Here is a 13362-nt window from a genome sequence, read left to right as displayed (position 1 = left end):
GAAAGGAACCACTCACTCAAATCCAGGAAGCACAACGAGTACCATACAAAATAAACCCAAGGAGGAACACCCCGAGACACATATTCATCAAACTGACCAAAATTAAAGACAAAGAGAACATCTTGAAAGCAGTTAGTGATAAGAAACAAATAATATACAAGGGAACAGCAATAAGGTTATTGGCAGATTTTTCACCAGAAACTGCAGGCCAGAAGGAAGTGGCATGATACACTTTATGTGATGAAAGGAAAAAACCTCCAACCAAGATTACTTTACCTAGCAAGGTTCTCCTTCAGATTTGAAGGAGAAATCAAAGCCTTCTCAGATAAGCAAAAGCTGAGAGAATTCAGCAACACTAAGCCAGCCTTACAACAAATACTAAAGGAACTTCTATAGGCAGAAAATAACAACAGAAGATGGAAAGAAAAAAGAGCAACAAAAACAAATCTAAAGTAATTAATAAAATGGAAATAAGAACATACATATCAATAATAACCTTAAATGTTAATGGACTAAACGCCCCAACCAAAAGACATGGATTGGCTGAATGGATATGAAAACAAGATCCATATATATGCTGTCTTCAAGAGACCCATGTCATTTCTAGGGGCACATACAAATTGAAAGTGAGAGGATGGAAGAAAATATTTCATGCAAACGGGGATCAAAGGAAATCTGGAATAGCAATGCTCATATCAGACAAAATAGACTTTAAAATGAAGAATATTTTAAGGGACAAAGAAGGTCATTACATTATGATCAAAGGATTGATCCAAGAAGAAGATATAACAAATTTAAATATCTATGCAGCCAACATAGGTTCACCAAAAAAATAAAAGGCAACTGCTAACTACCTTAAAAGGACAAATCGACAATAACACAGTCATAGTGGGGGACTTTAACACCCCACATACAGAAATGGACAGATCAACCAGGCAGAAAATCAACAAGGAAACACAGGCCCTGAATGAAGCATTACACCAGATGGACTTAATAGATATTTATAGGACATTCCATCCAAAAGCAACAGAATACACATTCTTCTCAAGCGCACATGGAACATTCTCTAAAATTGATCACATCCTGGGCTACAAATCCAACCTCGGTAACTTTAGGAACATTGAAATCATATCAAGCATCCTTTCCGAACACAACACCATACAGCTGGAAATCAACCACAAGAAAAAATCTGCAAAAAACACACACGTGGAGACTCAACAACATGCTATTAGACAACCATTGGATCACTTAAGAAATTAAAGAGGAAATTAAAAAATACCTAGAAGCAAATGACAACAAGGATAGGAAATTCCAAAACCTATGTGATGCAGCAAAAGCCAATCTAAAGGAAAGTTTATAACAGTACAAGCCCACCTCAGGAAACAAGAAAAAGCTCAAATAAACAAGCTAACATTACATCTAAAGCAGCTGGAGAGAGAAGAACAGACAAGACCTAAAGTTAATAGAAGGAAAGAAATCATAAAGATTAGAGCAGAAATCAATGAAATAGAAATGAAGAAAACCATAGAATAGATCAATGAAACAAAAAGCTGGTTCTATTGAAAAGATCAACAAAATTGATAAACCTTTAGCCAGACTTATCAAGCAAAAAAGAGAGAGGACTCAAATCAATAAAATTAGAAATGAAAAAGGAGAAGTAACAACAAACATCACAGAAATACAAAGGATCTTAAGAGACTACTATATACAACTATACACCAATAAAATGGAAAACCTAGAAGAAATGGACAAATTCTTGGAAAGGTACAATCTGCCAAGACTAAACCAACATGAAAGAGAAAAGATGAATGGACCAATCACAAGAATTAAAATTGAAATGCGATTAAAAATCTTCCAAGAAACAAAAGTCCAGAACCAAATGGCTTCACAGGCGAATTCTATCAAACATTTAGAGAAGAGCTAACACCTATCATTCTGAACTATTCAAAAAAAAATTGCAGAGGAAGGGACACTCCCAAACTCATTCCATGAGGCCACCCTCACCCACATACCAAACCCAGAAAAAGATACTACAAAAAAAGAAACTACAGGCCAATTTCACTGATGAACACAGATGCAAAAATCCTCACTAAAATTCTGGCAAACCACCTCCAACAATACATTAAAAGGATTGTACATCAAGAATTTATCCTGGGGATGCAAGGATTCTTCAATATCCACAAATCAGAGTGATACACCACACTAACAAACTGAAGAATAAAAACCATATGATCCTCTAAATAGATGCGGAAAAAGCCTTTGACAAAATACAACACCCATTTCTGATAAAAACCCTCAGGAAGGGGGCATAGAGGGAATCTACCTCAAAATAATAAAGGCCATATATGACAAACCCACAGCAAACATCATTCTCAATGCTGAAAAGCTAAAAGAATTCCCTCTGAGATCAGGAACAAGACAAGGATGTCCGCTCTCACCACTACTCTTCAACATAGTTCTGGAAGTCCTGGCCATGGCAATCAGAGAAGTAAAAGAAATCAAAGGAATCCAAATTGGAAAGGAAGAAGTAAAACTATTACTTTTTGCAGATGACATGATATAATACCTAGAGAACCCTAAAGACACTACCATAAAACTGTTAGAGCTCATCCATGAATTTGGCAAAGTAACAGGATACAAAATTAATACTCAGAAATTGATGGCATTTCTCTATACTAACAATGAAAGAACAGAAAGATAAATTAGGGCAGCAATTCCATTTACCATCACATCCAAAAGAATAAAATACCTAGGAGTAAACCTACCTAAAGAGACAAAAGACCTGTACTCTGAAAACTACAAGCCACTGATGAAAAAAACCAAAGATGACACAAATAGATGGAAAGATATACCACACTCATAGATTGGAAGAGTTAATGTTATCCAAATGACTATACTACCTAAGGCAATTGACAGATTCAATGCAATCCCTATCAAAGTACCAAGGGCAGCTTTCACAGAACTTGAATAAAATATTTTAAAGTTTTTTTGGGAGCATAAAAGACCCAGAATAGCCAGAGACATCCTGAAAAAGAGAATTGAGCTGGAGGCATCAGGCTTCCGGACTTCAGACTCTACTTCAAAGCAGCAATCATCAAAACCATATGGTCCTGGCACAAAGACAGCAATATAGATCAGTGGAACAGGATAGAAAGCCAAGAATTCAACCCACGCACCTACAGCCAACTCATCTATGACAAAGGAGGCAAGAAGATACAATGGAGAAAGGACAGCTTGTTCAATAAGTGGTGCTGGGAAAACTGGACAGCCACATGGAAAAGAATGAAAGTAGAACACTCCCTAACACCATACACAAGAATAAACCCAAAATGGATTAAAGGCCTGGATATAAGACCAGACACTAAAACTCTTAGAGGAAAACATAGGCCAAACACTCGCTGACATAAACCACAGCAACATCTTCTCAGATCCACCTCTTAGAGTAATGACAGTAAAAAGAAAAATAAACAAACGGGACTTACTCAAACTTAAAAGTTTCTGCACAGCAAAGGAAACCTTAAACAAAATGAAAAGACAACCCACACAATGGGAGAAAATCTTTGCAAGTGAATCCACTGACAAGGTATTAATCTCCAAAATTTATAAGCACCTTCTGCAGCTCCATACCAAAAAACAAACAAACAAAACACCCCATCAAAAAATGGGCAGAAGATCTAAACAGACAGTTCTCCAAAGAAGACAGGCAGATGGCCCAAAAGACACATGAAAAGATGTTCAACATCACTCATGATCAGATAAATGCAAATCAAAACCACTACGAGGTACCACCTGACACCAGCTAGAATGGCCATCATCAAGAAGTCTACAAACAATAAGTGCTAGAGAGGGTGTGGAGAAAAAGGAACCTTTTTACACTGTGGGTGGGATTGTAAATTGGTGCAACCACTGTGGAAAGCAGTATGTAGATGCCTCAAAAAACTAAATATAGAACTACCATTTGATCCAGCAATCCCACTCTTGGGCATCTATCCAGAGAAAACCATGACTTGCAAAAACACATGTACTCCTATGTTCATTGCAGCACTATTTACAATAGCCAAGACACGGAAGCAACCTAAATGTCCATCGACAGAGGAGTGGATCCAGAAGATATGGTACATATACACAATGGAATATTACTCAGCCATTAAAAGGAATGAAATACCAGCATTTTTAGCAACATGGATGGACCTAGAAACTATCATACTAAGTGAAATCAGCCATACAATGAGACACCAACATCAAATGCTATCACTGACATGTGGAACCTGAAAAAAGGACAGGCTGACCTTCTTTGCAGAACAGATGCTGACTCACAGTCACTGAAAAACTTATGGTCTCTGGAGGAGACATTTTGGTGGGTGGGGAGATGTGCTTGGGTTATGGGATGGAAATCCTGTGAAATTGGAATGTTATGATCATTATACAATTACAGATGTGATAAATTCATTTGAGTAATTTAAAAAAAGATTCATGCACCTCTCTGCTCATTGCAGCACTATTCGCAATAGCAAAAGTATAGAAAAAACACAAACTCTTAGGAAAGATGAATCGATTAGCAGGATGTTGTACATATAGACAATGGAATACTACTCCACTCTAAGAAAGGACAAAATAATGCCATTTGCAGCAACATGGATGGATCTGGTTATTCTCATACTAAGTGAAGTAATCCAGAAAGAAAAACACAATACCATATGATATCACTTATATGTGGAATGTAAAATATGGCTCAAATGATCCTATATACAACACAGAAAAAGATCATGGACATGGAGACCAGACTTGTGTTTGCCAGGGGGAAGGGGGGAGAGGAGGGAATGGACAGGGAGTTTGGGGTTGGGAAATGCGAACTCTTTAGAATGGATGGGTCATGTCATGGGGTCTTACTGTACCACACAGGGTACAGTGTACAGTCTCCTGGGTTAGAACATGATGGAAGATAATATTAAATATATATACACATACACACATACATATGGCTGGGCCACTTTACTCTACAGCAGAAATTGAAGGAACATAGTAAATCAACTATAATTACAAACTAAAAATAAATAAAAGAAATATAGAAAGTTCTCAAAATACAAAAAAAAGGCAGAATTTTTAAGAAAGAGAAAATCACAACTGGAAAATAAATCACTTAACCCAGTATACAGATTTTTTTAATTAAAAATAATTATGTGACAGCAAAGAAAACCACAATGAACAGTAAAAATTTAAACATGAAGATGTAAAAGAGGACATCAAAATCATAAAGGTGAGGGAGGAGATTAAGAAAATGTAAATTTTTTTAAAGAATGTGAGCCTATATGACTACCAGCCTGAAGCAAGTATATTAACATACTTGAGAAACAAGGTAACCACAAATCAAAAACACATAAAATGTTCACAAAAAACAACAAAGAAGAGAATACATGCATTATACAAAAGAAAATCATCAAACCCAAAAGGAAAACAAAAAGAAAAAGAAACAAAGAATAAATTACATGGAAAAAATCAACTGGAAAATAATGTTTAAATGGCAATAAAATACCAAAGCAATCCAGAGGTAAAGAACAATGCTGGAGGCATAACCCTCCCAGATTTCAGATAAATATACAGTAAAAAAACATCATGGTATTGGCATAAAACAGATATATGTATCAATGAAACATAATAGATAAACCAGAAATAAGCCCACACACCATTGGCTAATTAATCTTCAAGAAAGTGGGCAAAAATATACAATGGAGAAAAGACAATCCCTTAAGGAAGTGGTGTTGAGAAAGGTGGACAGCTTCATGTAAATCAATGATGTTAGAACACTCCCTAGCACAATACACAAAAAAATAATTTAAAATGGCTTAAAGACATAAATATAAGACATGCCACAATAAAATTCCTAGAACATAGGCAAAACATTTTCTTACATAAATTGTATCAGTGTTTTCTTAAGTCACTCTCCCAAGGCAATAGAAATAAAAGCAAGAATATACAAATGGGATCTAATCAAACTTACAATCTTTTGTACAGCAAAGGAAACCATAAATATAATGATAATCTTTGGACTGTGACAAAATATTTGCAAATGATGCAACCTAAAAGGGCTTAATTTCCAAAATGTATAAACAGCTTATATTATTCAATAACAAAATACCCCAAATAACTCAATATGAAAATAGGTAGAAGACTTTAATAGACTTTGCTCCAAAGAAGACCTACAGATAGCCAATAAGTACAGGAAAAGATACTCAACATTGCCAATTATTAGATAAATGCAAATAAAAATACAATGAGGTACCACCTCACACCAGTCAGAATGTATCATTAAAAAGTCTACAAACCACAATGCTACAGATGGTATGGAGAATAGGGAAAAATCTTACATTGTTGGTGGGAATGTAAATTGGTTGCAGGTGCTATGGGATACATTATTGAAGTTGCTCAAAAAACTAAAAATAGAGTTGCTATATGATTCAGAAATCCATCCTCTGGATATATATCCAAACTAATTGATAATTTGAAAGGATATAGGCACCCCTATGTACATAGCAGCACAATTCACTATAACCAAGACATGGATACAACTTAAATGTCCATTGACAGATGAATGGCTAAAGAAGATATTGTATATATGCACAATGAAATACTATTCAGCCATAAGAGAATGAAATAATGTGGCGTTCCTGTCGTGGCTCAGTGGTTAACGAATCTGACTAGGAACCATGAGGTTGAGGGTTCGATCCCTGGCGTTGCTCAGTGGGTTAAGGATCCAGTGTTGCTGTGAGCTGTAGTGTAGGTCGCGGATGCGGCTCGGATCCTGCATTGCTGTGGCTCTGGTATAGGCCGGTGGCTATAGCTCTGATTCAACCCCTAGCCTGGGAACCTCCATATGCCGCAGAAGCAGCCCTAGAAAAAGGCAAAAATCAAAACAAAACAAAAAAGAAATAATGTAATGAAACAAAATGTATGGACCTAGAGATTATTCTACTTAGTGAAGTAATTCAGACAGAGAAAGATAAATATCATATATCACTTACATATAGAATCTAAAATAAGACAAAAATTAACTATGAAAAACAAACAGATTCACAGATATAGAGAACAGACTTGTGGTTTCCAGAGGGGAGTGGGAATGGAAAAGGGGTGGATTGGGAATTTGTTATTAACAGAGAAAATATATATATATATAAATCAAGACCTAGAGGGAATTATATTTAATATCTTATGGTAAACTAGAAGGGGAAAGACTATACAAATATATACTACTGAAACACTTTGATTCACAGCAGAAATTGACACAACATTACAAATCAACTATACTTCAAGAAAATAAAAATTAAAATTAAAATACAGCAATGCAAATCTCCAAGGAACACTGCAAAATTGAGGAAATATTATGATATCAAAAGATCCTAATAATCTTCCAGAAACTGAAACCAACAATGTGGAGACCTATGGTTTACCCAAGAAAGAATTCAAAATAGCTATTTTAAGGATATCTAATAAGCTAAAATAAAACATGTAGAAATAATTCGATAACATCAGGAAAATAATACATGATCAAAATGAGAAATTTAACAAAGAGATATTAATTGTTTTTTGTTTTTTTCGTGGTTCAAGATATGTTTTTTTGTTTTGTTTTGTTTTATTTATTTTTTTTTAATTTTTTTTTTATTTTCCCACTGTACAGCAAGGGGATCAGGTTATCCTTACATGTATACATTACAATTACAGTTTTTCCCCCACCTTTTCTTCTGTTGTAACATGAGTATCTAGACAAAGTTCTCAATGCTATTCAGCAGGATCTCCTTGTAAATCTAGTCTAAGTTGTGTCTGATAAGCCCAAGCTCCCGATCCCTCCCACTCCCTCCCCTTCCCATCAGGCAGCCACAAGTCTCTTCTCCAAGTCCATGATTTTCCTTTCTGAGGAGATGTTCATTTGTGCTGGATATTAGATTCCAGTTATAAGGGATATCATATGGTATTTGTCTTTGTCTTTCTGGCTCATTTCACTCAGTATAACATTCTCTAGTTCCATCCATGTTGCTGCAAATGGCATGATGTCATCCTTTTTGATGGCTGAGTAGTATTCCATTGTGTATATATACCACCTCTTCCGAATCCAATCATCTGTCGATGGACATTTGGGTTGCTTCCATGTCCTGGCTATTGTGAATAGTGCTGCAATGAACATGCGGGTGCACGTGTCTCTTCTAAGTAGAGATTTGTCCAGATAGATGCCCAAGAGTGGGATTGCGGGGTCATATGGAAGTTCTATGGATAGATTTCTAAGGTATCTCCAAACTGTTCTCCATAGTGGCTGTACCAGTTTACATTCCCACCAGCAGTGCAGGAGGGTTCCCTTTTCTCCACAGCCCCTCCAGCACTTGTTATTTGTGGACTTATTAATGACGGCCATTCTGACTGGTGTGAGGTGGTATCTCATGGTAGTTTTGATTTGCATTTCTTTTATAATCAGCGATGTTGAGCATTTTTTCATGTGTTTGTTGGCCATCTGTATATCTTCTTTGGAGAAATGTCTATTCAGGTCTTTTGCCCATTTTTCCAATGGGTGATTGGCTTTTTTGCTGTTGGGTTGTGTAAGTTGTTTATATATTCTAGAGATTAAGCCCTTGTCAGTTGCATCATTTGAACCTATTTTCTCCCATTCTGAAAGTTGTCTTTTTGTTTTCTTTTGGGTTTCCTTTGCTGTGCCAAAGCTTTTCAGTTTGATGAGGTCCCATGGGTTTATTTTTGCTCTAATTGCTATTGCTTTGGGAGACTGACCTGAGAACATATTCATGATGTTGATGTCAGAGAGTGTTTTGCCTATGTTCTCTTCTAGGAGTTTGATGGTGTCTTGTCTTAAATATTTAAGTCTTTCAGCCATTTGGAGTTTATTTTTGTGCATGGTGTGAGGGTGTGTTCTAGTTTCATTGCTTTGCATACAGCTGTCCAGGTTTCCCAGCAATGCTTGCTGAATAGACGTTCCTTTTCCCATTTTATGTTCTTGCCTCCCTTGTCAAAGATTAATGGACCATAGGTGTCAGGGTTTATTTCCGGGTTTTCTAATCTGTTCCATTGGTCTGTCTGTCTGTTTTGATACCAGTAGCACACTGTTTTGATGACTGTGGCTTTGTAGTATTTCTTGAAGTCTGGGAGAGTGATGCCTCCTGCTTGGTTTTTGTTCCTCAGGATTGCTTTGGCGATTCTGGGTCTTTTGTGGTTCCATCTAAATGTTTGGATTGTTTGTTCTAGTTCTGTGAAAAATGTCATGGGTCATTTGATAGGGATTGCATTGAATCTGTAGATTGCTTTGGGTAGTATGGCCATTTTCACAATATTGATTTTTCCAATCCAGGAACGTGGAATATCTCTCCATTTCTTTACATCTTCTTTGAGTTCTTTGATTAAAGTTTTATAGTTCTCGGCATATAGGTCCTTTACCTCCTTGGTCAGGTGTATTCCGAGGTATTTGATTTTGTGAGGTGCAATTTTAAAAGGTATGGTATTTTTGTATTCCTTTTCTAATGTTTCATTGCTGGTATACATAAATGCAACTGACTTCTGAATGTTAATCTTATTTCCTGCTACTTTGCTGAATTTATTAATCAGTTCAAGGAGTTTTGGGGTTGAGTCCTTAGGGTTTTCTATGTATAGTATCATGTCATCTGCATACAGTGACCGTTTTATCTCTTCTCTTCCTATATGGATGCCTTTTATTTCTCTTGTTTGTCTAATTGCTGTGGCTAGGACTTCCAGTACTATGTTCAAGAGCAGTGGTGAGAGTGGGCATCCCTGTCTTGTTCCAGATTTGAGTGAGAAGGCTTTCAGTTTTTCCCCATTGAGGATTATATTTGCTGTGGGTTTATCATAAATGGCTTTGATTATATTCAGGAATGTTCCCTCTATACCCACTTTGGTGAGGGTCTTGATCATGAATGGATGTTGGACTTTGTCAAATGCTTTTTCTGCATCTATTGAGATGATCATATGATTTTTGACTTTTCTTTTTGTTAATGTGGTGTATGATGCTGATTGATTTGTGTATGTTGAACCATCCTTTTGTACCTGGGATGAACCCAACCTGGTCACGGTTTACGATTTTTTTGATATGTTTTTGGATTCGGTTGGCTAAGATTTTGTTGAGAATTTTTGCATCTATATTCATTAATGATATTGGCCGATAGTTTTCTTTTTTGGTGGTATCTCTGTCTGGTTTTGGAATTAGGGTGATGGTGGCAAGAGATATTAATTGTTAAACAGAACCAAAGAGAAATTCTCATGGTGCTGATGAATTCAATGAAAGAAATGCAATGGAGAGCATCAGCAGTAGAGTAAACCAAAGAGTAAAGGAGACAGAGGATGGCAACTTTGAAACAACCCAGTTTGAAGAGAAAAATGAAAAAAAAGATGAAAAAATTTACACACACACATTAGAGGTACAAAAGGAAAACAGAAGGAGGAATGGCCATAAGCTCATTTAAAAAATAATGGCTTAAAATTTCCCAAATCTGCAGAGAGATTTGAACATCCAATATCATGAACTTATTATCCTCATTATTTTAATCCAAAAAACACATTCTTATAAGAAACATTAAAGTAAAACCATCAAAGACCAAAGAGAAAGAGAATCCTAAAGTCAGCAGAAGAAAAGACTGTATCTGCACTCATGGCATGTGGAATTTCCCAGGCTAGCTGCCAGCTTGTGCCCCACCCACAGCAACGCCAAATCTGAGCCATGTCTGCGACCTACACCATAGCTCATGGCAATGCCAGATCCTTAACCTACTGAGCAAGGGCAGAGATTGAACCCACAACCTCATGGTTCCTAGTCAGATTCATTTCCACTGCACCACAATGGGAACTTCAATATTGTATCTTACAAGGAAACACTATATAGGCTATAGGAAGATTTCTGAGCAGAAACATTAAAGTCAAGGAAAGAGTAGGATAATATATTACAAATGCTAAAAGAAAAAAAAATGCCAATGAAGAATACTATATCCTACAGAATTATTATTTGAAATATATTTCCCACAAAAACAAAGGCAGATGGAATTCATGACCACTAAATCTGTCTTTTAAAAAATATAGATCATTACCAGTAATTTGAAAATATACAAAACACTGATAAAGACAGATATATTTAAAGTTCAGAAAACTCTAAAATTCTAGTATTTTTGGTACACTAAACACTTAACTAAAACCAGAGTATGAAAAAATAACTACAGCCACTATAATGTATTAATTAATACACTATATAAAAAGAGGCAGACTGTAATATTCTAAAATTTAATGAGTAGAATAGTATAGTTTTTGCATGCTATCAAATTTATTCCATTATGAGTATAAAATGAAATTATATCTATATGATTTTTTGTGTATCTCATAGTAACCACAAAGCAAAAACCTATAGTGGATTCACAAAAGATAAAGAGTCAAAGCATACCATCATGAAAAAATGCCAATTCATGAAGGAACACTGCAAGAAAGAAAAAAAGAAATGAAAAACAAAAAAATAGTCAGAAAACAATAAAATGACAGGAATAAGTTCTTACATAACAATAATTACTCTAAATTTAAATGGATTGAATTTGTCTACTAAATCCATAGATTGGATGATTGTATTTAAAAAATGGCCATATATATGCTCCCTATGAGAGACTAATTGCAGCTTTAGGGATGCACACAGGCAAAAACTAAAGAGATGGAAAAAGATATTGCATGAAGTGGAAGCTAAAAGAAAGAATAATCTCTACTTATAGCATACAAAATAGACTTTAAGACAAAGAAACAACAAGAGAAAAATAAAGTTAGATAATAACAGTTTCAATTCTTTAAGACATAAAATAAAAAAAAAATGTATACAAAGCCAACATCAGAGCACCTAAATATATGAAGCAAATGCAAATAGATTTGACAGGAGTAATATACAACAATAAAATAACAGAAGGGGATTGAATACCCCACTTTTACCAATGGATATATCATCCAGAATATAAAATAAAAAGAAAATAATGGACTGAACCATATTTTAGACTAAATGAAACTAACATACACAGCACATATATATATACATAATATTCCATTCAACAATAATAGAATACATATTTTCCTCAAGAATACACAGAACATTATCAAGGATAGATTATATGATCAGATAGAAAACAAGTCTTAGCAAATTTAAGATTGAAATCATACCCACTGTCTTTTTAAATCACAATGGTATGAAACCTAGAAATCAACAGGAAGAAAACCTGAAAATCTAAAAATGAGTAAAAATTAAACATAATCCTGAACATCCAATGAGTCAAATAAAATATGACAAGGGAAATATTTTAAATATCTTGAAGAGCATGATCAAGATGATGAGGAATAAGATGTGGTGCTCACATTCACCCACAAACACATCAAAAAATCCCATTTATGGTAGAATGATTCTCACAGAATAGCTATTTAACACTGGGAGAAGACATTTGACCTCCAAAAAAGGCAAGAAACCCTCCAGATAACTGGGTAGAACAAAAGGAAAAAAGAGAGACAAAGAGAGGAGAAAAACTGAATCAGGACAACACCAGCAGTCCTGAGGGGGAGCTGTGAAAGAGTAAAGAATGTGCACCCTGGGAGGCCATAAACTGATGGGTAGATTAACCAGGATGGAGGGGAAACTTAAATCCTCAGAGAAAAGCAAAGCAGCTGGAGTGAGAAGGGAAAATCAGAGAGAGAACCACATAGACCATTGGTATCATAGCCCAAGACACCACAGACACTCAGGCAGGGGCTGGGTGTTGAGACTCAGGCTTTGGAGGTCAGTTCTGGGAGAGGACTAGATTTGGCTGTGGGGAGACAACCTGAGGAGGGTGAGGAACAGTGCATTATGGGCTCCAGAGCAGAGCACAAAAGACAAGGGAGCACAGGAGGATGCCTGGGACCACAGGAGAAGCAAGGCACTATTGTCAGGAGGGCAAGAGGAGGAGGGGCAAGACCACCATAGGAACATCTTTCTCTGCACAATGGGCTCTTGGCAGGGGGCGGGGAGTGAGAGGCAGCTCTTGAAAGGGCTATGGGCAGCAGATGAAAATGACTTCATCAATCTAGACCCCACAAGTGGGTGCCACCCACCACCACTAGAGTTCTCACGAACAGGCACCACCTGTGACACCAGACACCTCAGGGGTTGCTGCTATGGAGAGCACTACAACTGAGGCATCACCCATTGTCCTCACTCCCCTGGGAATATGCTTGTCTTATTGTTGCTTCTGCAACACACATAAAAGGAGAAAAATTTGGGAATACAATAATAGTAGGAGACTTTTGAAAATATTTCAACACAACAATGAAAACACAGCCACACACAATCTATGGGATGTCTCTCAG

Source organism: Sus scrofa, chromosome X (assembly GCF_000003025.6).
Source record: "Sus scrofa isolate TJ Tabasco breed Duroc chromosome X, Sscrofa11.1, whole genome shotgun sequence".
NCBI classification, from domain to species: Eukaryota; Metazoa; Chordata; class Mammalia; order Artiodactyla; family Suidae; genus Sus; species Sus scrofa.
Note: the sequence above shows the minus strand (reverse complement) of the source record.